We start from the raw sequence: 20,435 nt of genomic DNA, 5'->3' as shown, positions 1-20,435 counted from the left end.
GATGGTCACAGAAAATTCGTAATGTTCATTTGGGATTGTTTTCCCAAAATGTTTCTATTAATTTAATTAGCAACAAGCTGAAGTTCACAGAATAAAAAGCTTAGTATGTAATTAGGCTATATGCGGATGTTGGGAAAAAATTGGCATGTGCTGGATGTTGCATCAGGACACATACTGTTTAATGACAAAATCTGATAGTACAAGCATAGAGCGGAGGAGGAAGGAGCAAGAAGTAGAGGGCCACACATGCAGAGAGAGAGAGAGAGAGAGAGAGAGAGAGAGAGAGAGAGAGAGAGAGAGAGAGAGAGAGAGAGAGAGAGCGAGCGCGAGCGCGAGCGCGCAAGAGAGAGAGAGCGCGCAAGAGAGAGAGGGGGACTTTTTTACTTTTAAAAAAGCAATTTATTCCATCATTAAAAAACTTTCTAACATACAAAAAACCCATCAAATTTAACAACCCATTACAAGTTAAAAAAGAGATCTTTGCCTTCTATAAAAGTCAACCCTTTGTTTACACACAATCTCTTCTCAAACACTAGAAGATTACTATTAATTTTATTAAATTCATACTCTAATCCTAGACTCAACCAAGGCCTTGAATAAATTAACCATGTTAACTTCTTCTCCTTCCAATATAATTTTATAAGCTTTCCAAATGACTAATTTTGCTTGACCAACCAAAATGTTTTTTTTTAAAAGTACAGATTTCCTACTTGTCACGAGAATATTTACACCCATAAATAAACACTGTTTTCGAAAACAATTACCCTTAAACTACTAAAAATTCTATCCACAAATATTGAAAAGCAGAGATAATTTGCAACATTCACAAAAAACATGAAACACAGTATCAAGTTCATTACACAAAGTGCAATGTGAGGAAGTTGCATATTTATATTTAAACAATATCACTTTTGTTGGTAATGCAACATGTAAAATCCACCACTTTAAATCACCAGACATTTTTGGTAGGGGGTTTTTATACAATAAACACCATGAAGGTACTTTATTTTCTGACACTGAGGGATAAGTCCTCCATTTTGTATCCCTCCTCCCTCTTCCAACAAGGAAAGACTTTACACAAGCATTACATAAATTGTGTTTGTTCACCATAGCAAAAGGAAGACCTTGCAAGCATTTAAACGATATCAACATGTTTACATTGTCCCCATTGCTCTTTCCAAATTGGTCTACCTGTGGAGTTATATACACTTCTGGCAAAAGAACCTTTGTATTATTACCAGACATAAAATTGGTTATATATTCCTACAAAGATTTATGAAAAGATGTTTTCAAATTCCTTAATATATTCCCAACTATTCTCTCTGATCTACCTGCAATCTTTCTAGTAAGATTCTGTACTTCTCAAATCAAACAAATTCCCAACTTTAGTTACCCCAGCTAAAACAAAGATATAAAAATCAAAGCTAGACATAGTACATTTTGGGAAAACCAGGGATTATGCAGAAGTGGTTTATCAAAGCCAAAATATCCTTTAGAACACTTCCTTTATAAGTCATTTTCACCCACATATATTGTTTATTGCTAAGAAAAGCTTCTCTCCATACATCTACAAGACTGTGATACCGAACAATGGTTTTTAGAATTTTAGCCAAATTTTGATGAGGTTCAACATGATACTGATCCATAGTGTAATCAAGAGTACAATTAAAATCAGCAGATAAAATTATTATTCTATTGTTTTATTATTCTATCTTTTAATTTTTTTAAAGAAAGAAACTCGTTCTACCACATAGTTTGGAACATAAATATTAATAAGAGAAAGAGATAACTCATATAACTTAATATCTGTAATCTTTCGGGACTTAATGGAGTGAATACAGATGCAAATGCAGATAAAGACGTTTATTAAGGAGAGAGGCAGGCAGACAAATCCAAATCGTAATACAGAAATGTGGTCAAGACAGGCAAAGGGTCAGGCGATTGGCAGACGGGCATAAACGCGGCGAGGCTGTAATCAAAAATGAGGAAACGAGAAACCAGGTCAATCACAGGAAACATGAAACGATAACTGGGAAACGAGAAACGAGAGCTAGGTAAAGAGCTAAACTCAATACTGTGCGCTTTGCACAGAGACACGAGGGGTTTAAACGTATAATGTAATCTTGGGTAAACACGGACAGCTGAAACCAATGTTGACACACCTTCGGACAACAACCAATGACTAAACAGGGGCGGAGACAGAACATAATCAAAACAAATGCACGTGTCCACAGTAAACAAAGTCACAGTCATAAACAACTAAAAAGCATGAGTTCGCTGAGCGCTTGCACACCTGGCTCTTGCACACGCATGCACTCCGGCTTTCAGAGCACGCTGCAAACTGCAGTGCTGTCTCAAGGGGAAATCGTGACAATATCGATCCTTTGCATTCTGCCAGGTATTATTTCTTCAGCTCTACTATCTTGAATTAGAACCATGGCACTAACATTTGAACTATGGCTAAGAAAGGCTTCACCTTTCCACTCACTTAGCAATCGCACCTGATTATTCATATCTGTGTGTGTTTCTTGCAGAAAAACTACACTTGCTTTTTTCCAACTCCAAAGATCAAACAAAGCAAATCTTTTTTCTGCACCACGACATCCATTAACGTTCAAAGATCCAAAGTTTAACGATGCCATGATGCTGACTATTAAATAAGAGACAAATAACATCGAAACACAAGTTACATTATTTTTAATCTTCATTTCAACAAAATATTCAAACTTTCTTAACCTTACATTTTATCAGGCCTTTTACCTTTGTTATTATTTTCCTGAGGCGATAACACTTCTGTCTGCTAAGTTCTTCGTTAGTTGCTTTGTTCATTGCAGTTTTACACGGCACCAAAAAGCGGTTCAAATCAGGGAAAAATGCCTCAATTTCTGATTTGCAAGCTCCTTTATTTTCATCTAGAAAGTCATTAGTTTGCTTCACTGTGTACAATCTAGAGCTGAAAGACTCTGTTCTTTCAGCTTCATCTACATCAGAAAGGCTCTCTATGCTCTCAAGATCAACGACTGATTCATTTTCAGAATGAGCATATTCTTAACTCATAGTGGACATCTGAGTATAACTATCCACAGCTGCTTCACTTTCACCATCTGCTTTATTATTTTCTATTTCTGTTTGTTCTAGTTTGATCATTTATCGTCTTCATTAACTGTCAGAGTCAATTTTTTTCTACACTACTTGCCTGACTTACACTCTCCTCACCCTTCTGATGATTTTCTGCATCTCCTACGTTAGTATTTCTTTTAGGTGCTGTTTTAACATGGGGAACAAAATCATTATTTTGTCCAATGCGTTGCTCAATTGTTTGCAAATTAGATGGCTTATCTGTTTGCTTGTTTGGATATGTTTGTCTACATGCCCTGGTTCTCGGCACAAGAAACACCACATGTGAACCGAGCTAATAAAGATTGTAATGTTTACCTTCACTTGTTAGCTTTACAGCCAAATTGAGTGGATTTTGTTGTTCATTCAATATTATGTACGTATATAAGGTGGAATCATTTTTATAGGTTCTATTAATTTGTCATATCTTTCAAGAATGCTTTGAATAGTTTTGTTCTTAATGAATGGAGGAACGTTTGATAGCACAATTTTCTTTGATGGACTTGATGACGGCAGTACTGGCACAAACGTGTCATTAATTGTGATTCCGTGTTCAAGCAAACCATCTACCATGGTAGAGCTTTGTTCATCCTAGAATCTGACTTGATATTTAACCCAAAAGCTGTTCACTGACTGCAACCAACACATGTTCCACAGATATGGAGTCATTAGCTGTACATTTAAATCCATGTCTAAGAGTCAAGCATGAGAATTCTCCACGTGACCCCATTTGTCAAACTTTTTCATGAAATCTTAAACAAAAATAGATTAAAGTAACAAAACTCTCAAAAGCGTGCTCCTAAACTCCTCCCACTACCCACATTCGAGAGAGAGAGAGAGAGAGAGAGAGAGAGAGAGAGAGAGAGAGAGAGAGAGAGCACAAGTGCTCAACCAAGCACTGGGTAAAACAAAAAACTCTAATAGGGAGCTTTTAAGTAATCTTATAAGTACCCCTTTGAGCCTCTATTTGTTGCATATGAATTCAGTGTTTGCCAGTTGGAGCAAAACAACACTTGTGGTGCTTTTATTCTAGGGAACAGTAATGCTTATTCAAACCTCTTATATTGTTAACCTACCATACATAACACTGCATACATACTGTATGCATACTGTTCTAAAAGTGACTGTGATCTTTTGCATTCAGCTGCAGAATTATTTCTATTACCCCATTGTCTTACTAAGAGCTGAGACCCCCTAAGGGTTAACTCTTAAAGTGTTTTTGCACAACATGTCTTTCTTGGATTAAAATCTTAACCCACATACACGCTTTGTCCGGACAAAGCTCTTAAGTGCTGTTTTTATTTATTTATTTATTTATTTATTTATTATTATTTTTTTTTTTACAAATCTAGATTGAGAGAAGGGCATTTTAAGGCCTGTTAAACTTTAGCAAAGATGCAGGCAAGCATACTGTATATGTGTCGTGACATAGAGAATGGGTTTATGAATATGTGTAACTCACAGAGAGCCAACATGCAGACCTCAACAAAAACTGGTTGAACAGGAAAAATACAGACCCAAAGAGCTCCAAATAGCAAGTGGACATATTCCAGATTTTTAATTAATGCAAATCATTTGTTTGTTTCAAAATATCGTTCTTTGTTTCTTGATTTTAGTTTAGGACACAACAGGATATTTTATGTGGAAAGTGCTGCCAAAAACAGAAGTTGGAGAACTACGAGTGTTATTTTCATTTTGTGGATAAAGCTTTTTTTTAAATCATTATTATTATTAATTAGTCAATAGTGAAATCTAAAATCAAACGGATGCAGCTTTTAGTGGGAAAGTGTTAAGTGCATTAAACATAGAGTCAGTCCACAGATTTTTCACAGATTTAGGCCAAGACGCATCATGTGACCTCACAACGTCCCATGTAACATCATCACAACACGCATTCAGCCACAGCCCCCTTTGATTCACGTGCGTCAAACATGAGTACAGCTAAAAGGTCTTATTTACCAACAAACATCACTGCAAAAGACTTTCATGAAATTTAAATTTCGCCAATTCAAGTAATTTTCCGCAATAAAAGCTTCGCAAATTTCATCACAAATTTTGGAAAAAAAACCCCACAGCAAAATCAAGAATTTTTGGATGCAACAATCACAAAAAAACTCTGCAAAATCCTACATGGACTGTAGAATATTTCTATTATCTACATAGCACTGTTGGTCTGACATGTAGCATGCCTAATTTTTTTTCTACTCAAACTCACAAAGAGTATCCATGATTTACAGAAAAGGTTCAAATGCTGAAGGCTTAGGAATGCACAACACCCTACCTGCACAGGTGAATGTCATCCGCTAAAATGTTGCAGTGACATTTTAGTTATGGCATTCATGCAAATGGAATTTTCCTAATAGCACAATATTGTGTACTAATAGAGTAAATGTCTGTAGACATCTGCATTCATTGTAAATAACAAAACTTTGGATGCTTAAAATGGAACTGGTTTACAATTCATTAGTTACTCTTCATCTGTTATTGGTATATAAATTTGGATATATTTACAATCAAATTTATGTCAAACTAAGTTATTTGCTCCCTGTGCCATGTATAGAAAAGTCTTAATTACTACCTATTCATTATATTTTCTTTCCATAATTGATTAAACTGGTCACACACTCAAAACTCTCTTTACTGTTAATAACAAACTCCTTCAACCTCTCTTAGTTGCAGTCTCTAATTAGATTAGCACTGTTACACTTTGTTCAGCTATAGCAAAATATATTAGAACATTCGCACTGTACTATCTCCCCTTCAAAAACAGTGAAACACTTCTCATTAACAAGTTACATGTTAGGCTATGTCCCTAGTGCTCTTAAACTTGATCTTGACCCTGCCTTACAGGAAAACAGTTGACCAAATTTAAATCTACCTTTCCTGGTTAAAGTAGTGGACAAGGTCATAGACACAGAGTTAAAAAGCTTTCCTGAATTTTATATATATATATATATATATATATATATATATATATATATATATATATATATATATATATATATATATATATATATATATATATTCTAGAATTCTACTCCATCTTGATCCCAGAGCTACTTTCAATAGTGTAAATGACAATGATATACTCATTTCCTATCTTTCAGCTATGGCTGCTTGGTACCTGCTCGGTATGCATAATATTGTGCAATTAGGCAAACTATGCATGCTAGAATTTAGAATACTGTAAACACCCAAAAGTTACAACACCAAATTAAGCTTGTTACCTGTTTTTTTTATATAGTTGTTAATGACAGTTGCTATCAAAGTTGCAAATGAGGTTTATTGTGAAAATTTACAGACTTCAGCTGTTTGCAATGAACAAATGAAACAAAAGCAATTGAAATAGTTCAACACAACAAATGCTTCAAATGGTTTCCCCAAATTCAACTGAAAATGCAACTTACAATCACTTGTCCAGTTTCAAAATTATTCAACCCCATGAATAGAATCCCTCACAACAGCACAAATATGCAAAACAGGTGTTGTCTCAAACACACCTGATGAAACTAATCAAGGGCTGAAATTAAATACCTGAACTGGCTAGGGGTAGAAGATGTATTAAATACCTGGACAGGGCAGAAAAAGGAAGCTATCAATGGCTGCAAATATATTTCTGAGAAGGCAGGTTGTGAAAAATCCTCGAGTAACTGGAAAAGACTTGCAGCAAGACTTGGTAGCAAAAGGCACTGAGGTTTCAGTGAGCACAGTAAGGTGTGTATTAAATACAGAAGGTTTCCATGCCAGAACTCCAAGATGTACACCACTACTGGCCCAAAAGCACAAGAAAAGTTGGCTCAAAATCATATAACAAGCCACAGAAGTTCTGGGATTTTGTTCTGTGGAGCGATAAAATAAAACTGGAACTTTTCGGTACGAAGGATCAGCAGTATGTCTGGAGAAAGAAGATGAAGAAAGAACACTCTGTCCACAGTCAAGCATGGTGGTGGCTCGGTGATCCTCTGGGGCTGCTTTGCATTCTCTGGCACTGGAAACCTTCAGTGTGTGGAAGGCAAAATCCTAGGAGAAAACATCATGCCGTCTGTGAGGAAGCTGAAGCTTGGGCATCATTTGATGTTCCAACAGGACAATGATCCCAAGCATACCTCAAATTCCAACAAGGTCCTGTAGGTCCTGGAAGATTGTACAGGGCCATCACAGTCACCTGACTTGAACCCCATAGAAAATCTCTGGTGAGATTTGAAGAAGGCTGTTGCAGCACACAAACCCAAGAATATTACTCAGTTGGAGGCCATTTCTCATGAGGAATGGGATAAAATTCCTCAGGAATGCTGTCAGAAGCTATGCATCTTATTTGCAACAGGTCATGACAGCAAAAGGGTGCTCTACTAAGTATTAAAGATGCTTGCTATGAAGGGGTTGAATAACTTTGAACAACTATTTCAATTGCTCTTATTTGATTTGTTCTTTGCAAACAGCTGAAAGTCTTTCAATTTTGACAATAAACCTGATTTGCAATGGGGGTTGAATAATTTTGATTGCAACTGTAGCTAGATGGTTAAATTAAGAGGTTAATCAGGGGTGATAGCATTACTAATGTTATATGGATTATCATATTACATTAACATAAACTAGCTAGTTATGAACTGTACCATATGGAGATACCCTTCTCTGTATCTGTTTCTCTGTACTTGTTTTATTTTTATTTATTTATTATTATATATTTCTTTTACAGTTAAGTAATGTTAACTGCTTCTTACTGAGAATGGTTTCCAAGCCATAAAAATGTTTAAAAATTGCAGTAATACTGTAATAATATAATATAATAATGCAATGTCATACCCTGTAAAAAGCATTTGGATTTTTATTTTGTGCAGTAAAGTTGCTTTTCCTCAGTTTCAAAGAGGGGTTTCAGTGTAGTTAGATAGTTCTTTATAGCTTGTAGTGTTGCTAGGTACTTTATCTAAAAGTTAGCTTAGACATTTTAATTAATGAGTAGCTTGATTAATTACAATCGCAAATTAGCTTCTCCAACACTGTATGTTAATGATACCCAGATTGAAATCCAATTCATCTGTGCTTCCACCTCCTCTACATATAAAACCAAGGATGAGCACAATGTTTCTAAAACGTAACATTAATATAGCTTTAATTTATTGGCCCCAAATCCAAATGCCCAAATGTCACTAAACCCTGCTTTGCAGTGCAAAACCTGGACATTACTTTGGACCCCTCTCGACATTTTGAATTAGGGCACTGACTAAAAATGTTCATAAAATTGCACACCTCCACCACTTGCTGAACACACAAGATGCTGAAACTTTGATCCATTTTTTTTTTATTACCTCTCATCTTGACTACTGCAGTTCCCTTCTCACTGGTGTCCCCTGGATAACACTGTAGACTAGCTTCAGTAGAAATCACTCCTATGCTCCACTCATGCACAGCACATCACATCACTCCTACACTCCATAAGCTAATTAATTCATATATATATATATATATAAAATATTGCAGCAAGCAAACCCAAGAATATTACTGAACTGGAGGACATTGCTTATGAGAAATGGGCTGATTTCTCAGGAACGCTGCCAGAAGCTATGCATCTCGTTTGCAGCAGGTCATAACAGCAAAACGATGCTTTACTAAGTACTAAAGATGGTTGCCATAAAGGGGTTGAATAATTTTGAGATTGGAGAAGTCATTCTAAGTTGCATTTTCAGTTGAATTTGGTGAAACCACTTGAAGCATTCTTGTGTTGAACTATTTCAATTGCTTTTGTTTGATTTGTTCATGTCACTATTTCCTGTCGAGCTAGTGCTGCAGTGTTGCAGCGTGCTTGGAAAACCGTGAGCCCATACCCCGAGCCCGGTGTGCGAGCTCTTAGTGAATGCACACTTTTCGGTCTTCAGTGGCATTGACTTTGTTTACTTTGGACACATGCTTTTGTTATGTTTATGTTCTTTCTCCGCCCCTGTTTTGTCATTGGTAGTTCCCGAATGTGTGTCATCACAGTTTTCAGCTGTCCTGTTTCACCCATGATTATGTTGTCATTTAATCCCCTCGTGTCTTTTTGCACAGTGCGTAGTATTGGAGTTTATCTTCTTACCAAACAGTTGTTCCTTATTTCTCATTTTTGATTCATGTTCACTGACCTTGTTCTCGTTTCTCGTTTTGTGTTTTGCCTTGCCCTGTTTATGTCTATCTGTCGATCGCCTGACATTTTGCCTGTTATTAGACCACACTTTTGATTGCCGTTTTGGATTTGTCTGCCTGCCTAATGGTCTGTTATCTCCTATTTCATACTCCTTTAGGTAGTTATTCAGAAACTATGAAATGCAGCCATCATAGCCTTTTTACTTGTAGTTCCATTCATTTTAGGTACTGTATATAGTGTGATAAGTATTATCCTATCAACAGGCCATTAAGTGTATTTGTTATAATTAGAATTTAAGGTCTACAAATCACTCCAGTGATATAGATAAACAGGACAAAATAAATAGCTTACAATAAGACCTGGAAAACATTTAACTACAGCACCTCTTTCCTCTTCATTAACCTCTCAAGATTTTTCTCATACAGTTTACCTAGGGCTTTATCACCTTTTGATATTACGCACCATGTAATCAGGTTGCACTTTCATTGCCTGTCTGGACTTGAGCTGTCCACAGCAACTAATTATATTCCTCCAACCCTGCAAATGGTGGAAAATTAATAAATGGTCATTGAACACATCCCAAAGACAATTAGCTGCTCTTTTCAAACTGGATTGAACTTCATATGTCTTCTGCTTCCTTGCATGGCAGTGCTTTGTGAATGTTATGTTGTTAGCTTATTGTCTACAACTGTGATGCTAACAGAATGGCTAGCCATACGGGCAGCCAGGGCCACCAAAAAACGCCTAAAAAGAAATCACTTAACATATGAATAAAGGCAACAGAGTAAATTACTGTGGCCATCTGGCAATTTGTAGATTTGTGAAAAATTTAATTGTGCTGTTTGTGCTGTCACAGACAAACTTTTTTTCAGCAATATGTATAATTATATTCATGGGTAACTAGGCAAGCTTTTTGTTCACCAAGAAGACAGTAATTAAGAGGAGATTATGTGGTCAGGGGAGTAAGATTAATTAGCAGGCACAGCCTACTAAGAATATCAAGTCACTTCACCCTAGTGCTTGAAAAATATCAAAACAGTGTTGTCTTTCAGGCAATTCTGCTAAACCCAGCAGTTGCCCTTCACTGAAGGCTAAGTGGCATTCATCATCTGGTGCGTTCATCTTTAGAGCTCTGAAATCAGACAGCTACAGTACTGAGGGAAATTGTGAAAATGAATGAACTTATATTTCATTATATGAATTTATAATAGTGTTTCACAAGGCGTTGTAAGTTTGCTGCTTTTCAATATACATGTTAAACAATGCAAATCTATGATGTACAGTACACTATGACACTGTATGATGCATATAAAGTTATGCCTTTGATGAGTGATACGCGCAAGCATCCTGGCATTTTCAAAGAGAAGGACTCTATTTTTGTGCTAATAATTTGCAGCATAATTTGCTGGTTAATGCTGGTGTGTTGCTTTTTGGATGGGTGCAAGATAATTTTTCATGTTTGTGTACTGTATGTACTGTGTACAAGTACTATATGTGGTATTTAGATGGTAGTGACAAAAAATGACCTATTGTAGCACTTTGTTTATTAGTAGTTGGTGCTATAAGGCAATAATAACTCAGGAATTGAAAGGTAATTATGTAGTATTGTTACAAAACATTACTCAAAACAGGAAGTAAGTGCAGGAGTACTGGCTTTATTTAGACTTAAGCAAAGGACATGAAACTTAAACATTTATCCTTTAACTAGAATTAGGTATAAAGTACTGAACTCAGAACGCAACTATGGCATGAACACTCTTTAAACTAGAGCATGAAACTAGGAACAGAAAACTAGACAGAGCACGGACATATTACCGTCTGGCACCATTATACATTCCGTCTTTCCTTTAATCCATCATTACTCTATTGTGCTCTGTTCTACGCTATGCTATGCTAATACCGCCCAACATGCGTGGCAACGCGAGGGGTTTAAATAACCAGTCACAATTACCTTAATGGTTTGCAGCTGGCAACACTTCAACACACCCTCGCGCCTCCGCCAATAACTGAACTGGGTGGGAACATAACAGGAACCAAAACAAGTGCACATGTCCATTGTTAACACAGTCTTAGCGTCCATGCACACTTCAAGCACGTGCTCTCCAGCAGCTTGTGCACATTGACGCCGCACTGCCCTCTGCTGGCGAGATCGTGACTGGAACTGGGCTGGAATTCTGGGCAACGTACTCGGCAGGACAGGACAGCGGGACAGCTTCCGCGGCAGGACAGGACAGTTTCCTCGGCAGGACAGAACAGCTTCATCGGCAGGACAGCAGGACAGCTCCCTTGGCAGGACAGGACAGCGGGACAGCTCCCTTGGCAGGACAGGACAGCTTCCTCAGCAGGACAGGACAACTTCCTCGGCAGGACAGGACAGCTTCCTCGGCAGGACAGTGGGACAGCTTCCTCAGCAGGACAGGACAGTGGGACAGCTTCCTTGATGGGACAGGACAGCAGGGCAGCTTCCTCGGTGTCAGAGACCTCCCCGCGGGTCTCTGGCTCGAGCTCCGAGGTCACCAAGTTGACCTCAGATGGGGGCCCAGAGGTCGCCAGGTTGATCTCTTGAGTTGAGAACTCCCCAGCGGTCTCAAGCTGGAGCTCTGAGGTCACCTGGTTGACCTCTGGCGGAAACTCTGATTTCACCGTGTTGACCTCGGGCTGGATCTCTGCACGGGCTTTCCGGTGTAGTTGTTTATGCTCCCACCAGCTACTCTTGAACCATTCCTTCGAACAGAAGAACGCTTCCTGGAGACCCAGTTTCTTGCAGGTAGGGCATTGTAGCTGAGTCTCCCTCCCACAGCCCTCAGACATGCATCTCTGTGTCCTCTCCACCACGTCGAATAGAACCTGACGCGAGGCTGTGGATTCGGGCATGTTCACCCACTTGGGAGCTGCGGATTCTAGCATGTCCACCCACTTGTAGAAAAGGTGGAAGGGTGGGTCAGGCTGGGGCTTTCCATTGACCCACCACCCCAGCAGATCCACACCATGAAGATGTCCTGGCCGGTAGAACTCCTCGACAAAAAGTTCTGCGAACTGCGTGACGTCATGGAGAGCGGGGGACCCAGTACTCACTAGCTCCTCCGCCCAGTCCCTGGCCAGGCCACAAAACCGGGACACCAAGAACCCCACCCACTAGCTCTTAGTGGGCTTGGGATAAGACAGGCTGCAGAAATAATCCTGGCAACTGCAGAGGAATTCCAGCGGGTAGCTCCCCAATCCTGTTGTCGCCGGTGGGAGTTCGGCAGCGAACCTGTGTGGGAACTGCATGGACTGGAAATGCAGCCAGTAGTCCAAGCGTCTCCCATTAAGGTGCTTTCCTGCTACTGCCATGGTGAGGGGCGGTATTCTGTTACAAGACAGGACTCAAAACAGGAAGTAAGCGCTGGAGTAACGGCTTTATTTAGACTTAAGCAAAAGACATGAAACTTAAACATTTATCCTTTAACTAGGAATGAGGTATAAAGTACTGAACTCAGAACACAACTATGGCATGAAACACTCGTTTCACTCAGGCATTAAACACTCATTTCACTCAGGCATTAAACTCTCGTTTCACTCAGGCATTAAACACTCTTTAAACTCAGGCATGAAACACTCTTTAAACTCAGGCATGAAACACTCTTTAAACTATGGCATGAAACACTCTTTAAACTCTAGCATGAACACTCTTTAAACTAGAGCATTAAACTAGGAACAGGAAGCTAGACAGAGCATGGACATATTACTGCCTGTCACCATTATACATTCCGTCTTTCCTTTAATCCATCATTACTCTATTGTGCTCTGCTCTACGCTATGCTATGCTAATACCACCCGACGTGCGTGGCAACGCGAGGGGTTTAAATAACTAGTCACAATTACCTTAATGGCTACATCTGGCAACACTTCAACACACCCTCGTGCCTCCGCCAATAACTGAACCGGGCGGGGACATAACAGGAACCAAAATAAGTGCACATGTCTATTGTAAACACAGTCTTAGCATCCATGCGCACTTCAAGGACGTGCAGGCGCTCTCCAGCAGCTCGTGCACATCGACGCCATAGCGCCCTCTGCTGGCGAGATCATGACAAGTATGTACAAGTAATTGTCAGTGCATACTTTGCAAAAGCTTTTTCATTTTCTTGAGAAAGCTTTTTCTTTATTCAACATTTATTTTTTTTCAACATCTTGTCTGAATCATGTCACTAACCACCCACCAAGACATGTATCATTAATCCACAATACAATGATACAACAACTAAGTTCACTCTTGTTGGCTTAGTGAAAATTGCTTTTTAATAAGTAGTATGGAGGCAATGCTCAAAACACACGGTCTTTTTAACTGTAATGTTTACAAATTGGGAAGCATCATTTGAAAATGACTATGACAGCATCTAGTTTGTCTAGAGCATATATGAGTGTCTCACGAAATATAAAAGAGGCACAGCGTCTGAATATTTTTATATTTAATCACACGATCACTGAAAGCATACAAATTTTCTAATACCTTGGGTAAAGAGGTTGGATTATCCTGTTGTACTAATGCAGAGCTGCCTTCATTATCCACCAGGAAGTAAATTCTTTGTTGTTATGACAATGATTTAGTTTATGGGCCCACTCTCAAAAGATTATTTCAAAGTCATTAATATATCCAATACCATTATGTACTGTACTTAACTTAAAATTAAGAAAAAAAGAAAATTGTAGACATTTTCAATTGTGATATATACAGTACCCTCCACTAATATTGGTCTTTATTGTTTAAACTTTTGATCATTTGTTAAAGAAATTCACAAAAATACTCTGCTTTCACGGTTATCAAACAATTACAAACAAAACACAATTATATATATATATTTTTTATTATTAAATATAGGTGTGCAACAATTATTGGCACCCTTTTAGTCAATACTTTGCACTACCTCCCTTTGTCAAGATAACAGATCTGACTCTTCTCCTATTTTGCCTGATGAGGTTGTAGAATACACGGCAAGGGATCTGAAACCATTCATCCTTACAGAATCTCTCCAGATCCTTCAAATTTCAAGGTACACGCTGGTGGACTCTTCTCTTCAGTTCAACCCACAGGTTTTCTATGGGATTCAATTCAGCGGACTGGGATGGCCAAACCATTTTTGTGTTGATTTTGATGTATGATTTGGATCATTGTCCTGCTGGAAGATCCAACCACAACCCATTTTAAGCTTTCTGGCAGAGACAATCAGGTTTTCGTTTAATATCTGTTGATATTTGATAGAGTCCATGATGCCATATATCCTAACAAAATGTCCAGGTCCTCTGTCAGAAAAACAGCCCCAAAATATTAAAGAGCCATCACCACATTTAACTGTGTGCATGAGGTACTTTTCCATATGGCTACCTCTCTCTGTGCGCCAAAACCACCTTCCAAACAACTTGTAGTGCTGTAGGTGACTTCAGATTATAGATTTGGAGACTTTCTGACCCCAAGACAGAACTAAACTCTGCAATTCTCTAGCTGTGATCCTTGGAGATGTTTTGGCCATTCGAGCCATTCTCTTTAGTGTGTTGAGACAATATAGACACACATCCTCTTCCAGGTTGATTCATAACATTTCCAATTGACAGCCCGCTGCCTACACCTCTGAGGAGATGGAGGAGGAAGCACAACCTGTGTGGCTCTCTGAATCCTATAAAGAGCTGCTAGAGGTTGTGACTAGGGCTGTGGAGAAGTTAAAAATAGAATGGCCAGCTGAGGAGGTAGACTGGACGAGCCCTTCCTCACCAGTAGTAAGAAATCCTCCCCCTGCAAAAGCTCCCCTTCTTTCCCCAAGCTCCACGACGAGGTGTCGAGATCATGGGAGAAACCGTACTACAGTTGAGTTTCTAACCCTACGACAGGAAATTATGCTACCATCATATGGAAGGGGGGGGGGGGGGGGGGGGTTGTCATATGGTTACAAGGCGTTGCTGTGGGTTGAAGAGATGATTGTGGGCGCTTGGGTTGAAGAGGCGCTTGTCTCTCCCGGTAGCACACCTATAGGGGCCAGCCTTGCCTATGAAGCTGTGCAGGGTGTCTTCACAGTTAGTGCAGCAGCAGGTCAGGCTTGCGGTGCTTTGCATACTATGGCTGTGCTTCACGCTGATCAAGCTAAAAGAGCTCAATAGTGGGGAGTGCATTGGTCCTGAGGCAGTTGTGGAGCTCCACCGAGCCACAGTTTTGTCTCTCCATGTCACAAAGCAGACGGCTGGTGCCATTGGCTGTTCTATGACTACTTTGGTGGTCATGGAGAGGGCAAACTGGGTGACCTCCTCCCCAAGCTACTGCCTAAGACCCACTATGGGGTCTGCTCTGCTGATCTCCAGACAGAGGTCAACATGGCAACCTCATCTCCAAAGCTCCAACCTGAGACCCATGAGGTGGTCACAGCTGCCGAGCCCAAGCTGGAGGTCAACGTGATGACCTCCTCCACAGAGCTCCAATCTGAGATCCCCTAGGTGGGCTCACCTGCAGAGCTCCAGTTGGAGGTCAACATGGCAACCTTGTTTCCAGAGCTCCAACCTGAGACCCACAAGGTAGTCTCACCTGCAGAGCTCCAACATGAGACCCATGAGGCGGTCTCATTCCCAGAGCTACAGCATGAGACCCATGTGGCAGTTTCATCCCCAAAGCTCCAGCATAAAGTCAAGTTCCTGCTAGAGGTCAACGAGGTCACCTCCCAAGCCATGTTCCTGTCTGAGCATGAAGAGTTGACCTCTCCAGCCAAGTTCAGGTCCGAGGTCGAAGAGACGACCTCTCAAGCCAAGTTCCTGTCTGAGGTCGAAGAGATGACCTCTCAAGCCAAGTTCCTGTCCGAGGTCGAAGAGACGGCCTCTCAAGCCAAGTTTCTGTCAGTGGTCGAAGAGATGGCCTCCAAAGCCAAGTTTCTGTCAGAGGTCGATGAGACGACCTCCCACGCCAAGTTCCAACTAAAGGTCAACGAGGTGACCTACCATGCCAAGTTTCAGTCTGAGATCGACGAGGCTGTAGACACGACCAACCAAGTTCTCCTCATGCCTGAAACTGACATAATGACCAACCAGGTTCTGCTCCCACCTGAAACCGACGTCACGACCAACCAAGAGTTGCGCACGCCTGAAACCGACATCACCGCCAACCAAGTTGTGCTCACACCAGAGTCTGTTGACACGACCAACCAAGTTCTCCTCACCCTGAAACCGACGGCATGACCAACCAGGTTATGCTCATGCCAGAGTCAGTGACACTTGTTCCGCATTTCATGGTTTTGATCCTGTTTTGTCCTCATGTTTATCAAATCTCATCCAAGCCTACTTTATGTTGTTTGCAGATTGCCTGACCCCTCACCTGTTTTGTGACCATGATACTGCCCTATGTTTTGGATTTGCCTGCCTGCTTCTTTAATAAAAGCTTTATCTGCATTTGCATCCGTCTCCAGTCGCATTACATGACAATCGTCTTGATGCAGAACCAAAAAACAGCTCTTCCTCTCTTTGTTCTACTTATAATAATAATAATAATAATAATAATAATAATAATAATAATTATTATTATTATTATTATTATTATGCTGGCATGACAGTCTATACCTTTACGCAATGCCATGCAGCCTGTATTTTTCACAATGCAGTTTGCACTAAACACTGTCCAATTCTGGCTCATTAATCTTTCCATCTAAAACAACTAATTAAATTGTTTTAGATTCCCCTGCATAGTTCCCTTTGAAACAAGAAGCCATCATTTAATATTTGAACACTTCAACATTCATAATTTAATATTTGAACACTACCAATGTTATTTTATTTGACTATTCCATCTATTACAGTATTCACTTATACCATGCATGTCTTTGAGAACAAGGCTGCCATCAAAGTGCTTTACTTACTACTCTGCCATTGAAAACTTTGATTATTCATCATTTGATTACAACAGGGGCGCATGGTGGGTTAGTGGTTAGCATGTTCGCCTCACACCTCCAGGTTTGGGGGTTCAATTCCCATCATGGCCCTGTGTGTGTGGAGTTTGCATGTTCTCCCAGTGCTGCGGGGGTTTCCTCCGGGTACTCTGGCTTCCTCTCCAATCCAAAGACCTGCATGGTAGGCTGATTAGCATGTCTAAAGTGTCCGTAGTGTGTGTATGTGATTGTGCCCTGCGATGGATTGGCACCCTGTCCAGGGTGTACCCTGCCTTGTGAATGATGAGCCCCGGGATAGACTCCAGGTTACCCGTGACCCTGAAAATCATAAGCAGTATAGAGGATGGATGGATGATTACAACAGGAGACTCTTTTGTGATTATCCATCATTTAATTGTAACATGAGACTGTTTTGCTCAGTTTTTGCACTGAGCAAATAACTCCTAAGAGTCATATTGTTGAGTACCAAGAATAATGCCATTATATGAGATGCATTATTAGTGATTATATGACAGTTATCTTGTGGATTATAATAAAATGAAGACAGCAACTTCATCACATATTTGCTCTGTGTCATATCACAGCATACCAGTGACTACATTTCCCATCCTACACTGCAGCCTACAAACATGGCCACCATGGACCGCAATTCCCAGAACACTCACTTTCATACTAATCACGCACACCTGCATCCAATCTCACACACAACCACACCACACATAAAAGAATCTGTTTGAACACTAGTCTTTGCAAAGTATTACGTGTGTTTTCCGTATACCAAGTTGTTGTTCTTCATGTTTTGTGTCCTTGTTTTGCCTCATTTATGCCCGTTTGCCAATTTCCTGACCTATTGCCTGTTTATGACCATGTCTATGTTTCACAATTTGGATTTGTCTGCCTATCTCTCATATAATAAAGCTCTTATCTGCATTTGCATCCATCATCAACTCCTTTACGTGACACTGCTTCATTACATACACATAGTGAATTATCATCTGGGGAATATGCAATAATAGTAATAATATAAATAAATAAATAAATAAATAAATAAATAAATAAATAATAAAATGCCATAAAACTGCAATCCAATATACCAGTAGGTAAAATCACATAATGCAATTGCTATAACCAGAGAACAACACGCAATTTCAACGTTTGCCATTTCTCTGCTAGTACTCACAGTAAACAAGACTGATTTATTGCCAGGGATGAAATAAATAAAATGTATTTATCCTACCAATAAGGTGATTCGTCAAGAGAATGAAAAAGAGTTTGGATTTCAACTGTGATTTGATAGAAACTTCAAATACAGTGTGCTGGCACCACAGCAGCTCCCTTGAGACCATGCAAGCTCCATTCTGACACATAACAAGCCACAGTGAAATGTTTTATATTTATGTGGGCTTGACAGAGCCAACATACAGCTCTTCATCCTCTTCTTCTTCTTCTTCTGCTGCTGCTTCTTATTGTTATTGTTATTAGTATTATGTTGGCATATGTTCATTTGTCCTCTTATTCTTATTCTACCTGAAAAGAAGAGAAAGCACATAGGAATGCTCAACATTCTAAAACAGAATTTTTGTCAGTTGACACACCCACCCAATATCTGTACCCCTACAGATAATTAGACCCACTCCTACAAATACCCCACATAACTAACTTCTTGCGTGCCCACAGAACTTCCTCCCAAACTGACCAATACTGACCTATAGTTAATTTACCTTACATCTACAAATACCACCTACAGCACTAGCCCCATACCCATAATTATCTCCTACAGTTACTAATAGAAAAATTGCAGCTTGTCATGTTATCAAGAAAGATATTTCATGAACATTCAACATTTTTTTTTTTTTTAAAAATGACACCACCAGGAGAAACACTAAGGAATTTACACTTTAGCTCATCACACCTTTATGACACATTCATAAGTAGTGCATGAAAGAACACAAAAGCTAAATGAAACAGTTTGGTGAGTCAGAGGGTCACCGTCTTGATGCAGAACCAAAACACAGCTCTTCCTCTTTTTCTTCTACTTGCTATAGTTATTATTATGCTGACATGACAGCCCATAACTTTACTTTTACACAACTCCATGCAGCCTGTATTTTTCACAATGCAGTTTTACCCTTATGACACATTCATAAGCAGTGCATAAATATTTTACGAAGCAAAGTATAGGATATCAGCATGGCTCATGTCAAAACCTTTGAAATGAATTTAGATGTGTGTGAGTAGAGAACATGCAGGTGCCTTGTTAGTGGAAGTCACTAGCACATTTCTTTACTAGCTGGCTAACCTGCTTCTCACATCATCCTTTGTGTTTCTGAGTGTTCCCTTGTTATTTGTCCAACCTGCTACAACCACCCACAAACCCATAAGTCATACACAGCATGCCCCTTCTTAAAAATCAAACATGGAATTTAAATGTCGATTACAAATAAAAACATTATGCTATAATACAGCATATGCATATATTATTGTGATAAGTATCTATAGAGTCTATAAACAGTCCAGAAAAGAGGACCACATGAATAGAAAATTACATCACAGAGTGCGTATATCTTGAATAAGGTTTAGGGATTCTGCCAGAATGGTTGGCCAGGAGCCCCTTTTTACTGCTAATTGACCTTTCAATCTTGTGGTCCTGGGATATGGATGAGCATGGCTGAGGGGCTGTAACTGGACCTCACACATTTTCTTTAGGTTCAGATGCAGAGGGCTCAGACTGATGACATGAATCAGTAAATGGCATACTCTCTCCCCTGGGTCAATCACGGCAACATACAGTGGTGGGCATCGGTGAGCTAATGTAAGGTTAACTATTGTAGAAGTCAATCTGAGCTGTTAGGTCAACATGATGCACAAGAGTGAGTGGTAGCACATTGTATTTTGCCCCAGTCAACATTTTCACAATAGAGAAAGTCTGTGGATTGTGAAGATTCTGGTATTTCTACCTTATTAATTCTGTGGGTGTAGCCCCTTCTGCGAGAAGTCTGCAAGAGTTGGTGCTGACCCGATCTGTCTAGGCTGTGTGATTGACCTGTAGCATCTGGAGAAATGATTTCTTTTGCCACAGGCATTGCAGTGCTTGTTAAAAGCAAGGCATTTATCTCTGTCAGTTGGGTAGTGCCTACTACAATTAAAACATTGTGGGAACTTGAGAGAGAATACCTCCGTTTTTCTACACAATGCTTTGTTGTTTTTTTCTGACTGCTTGTGCAACTTGCTACGGCTAACAGCTGAGTTCAAAGAAAGATTTTGCTTTCAGAACAAACAAGCATGGAGAGCTTCATCATATA

This window comes from Ictalurus punctatus, chromosome 13 (genome assembly GCF_001660625.3).
Source record: "Ictalurus punctatus breed USDA103 chromosome 13, Coco_2.0, whole genome shotgun sequence".
Taxonomy (NCBI): domain Eukaryota; kingdom Metazoa; phylum Chordata; class Actinopteri; order Siluriformes; family Ictaluridae; genus Ictalurus; species Ictalurus punctatus.
The sequence above is the reverse complement of the archived record's forward strand: the minus strand, read 5'-3'. Positions refer to the sequence as shown.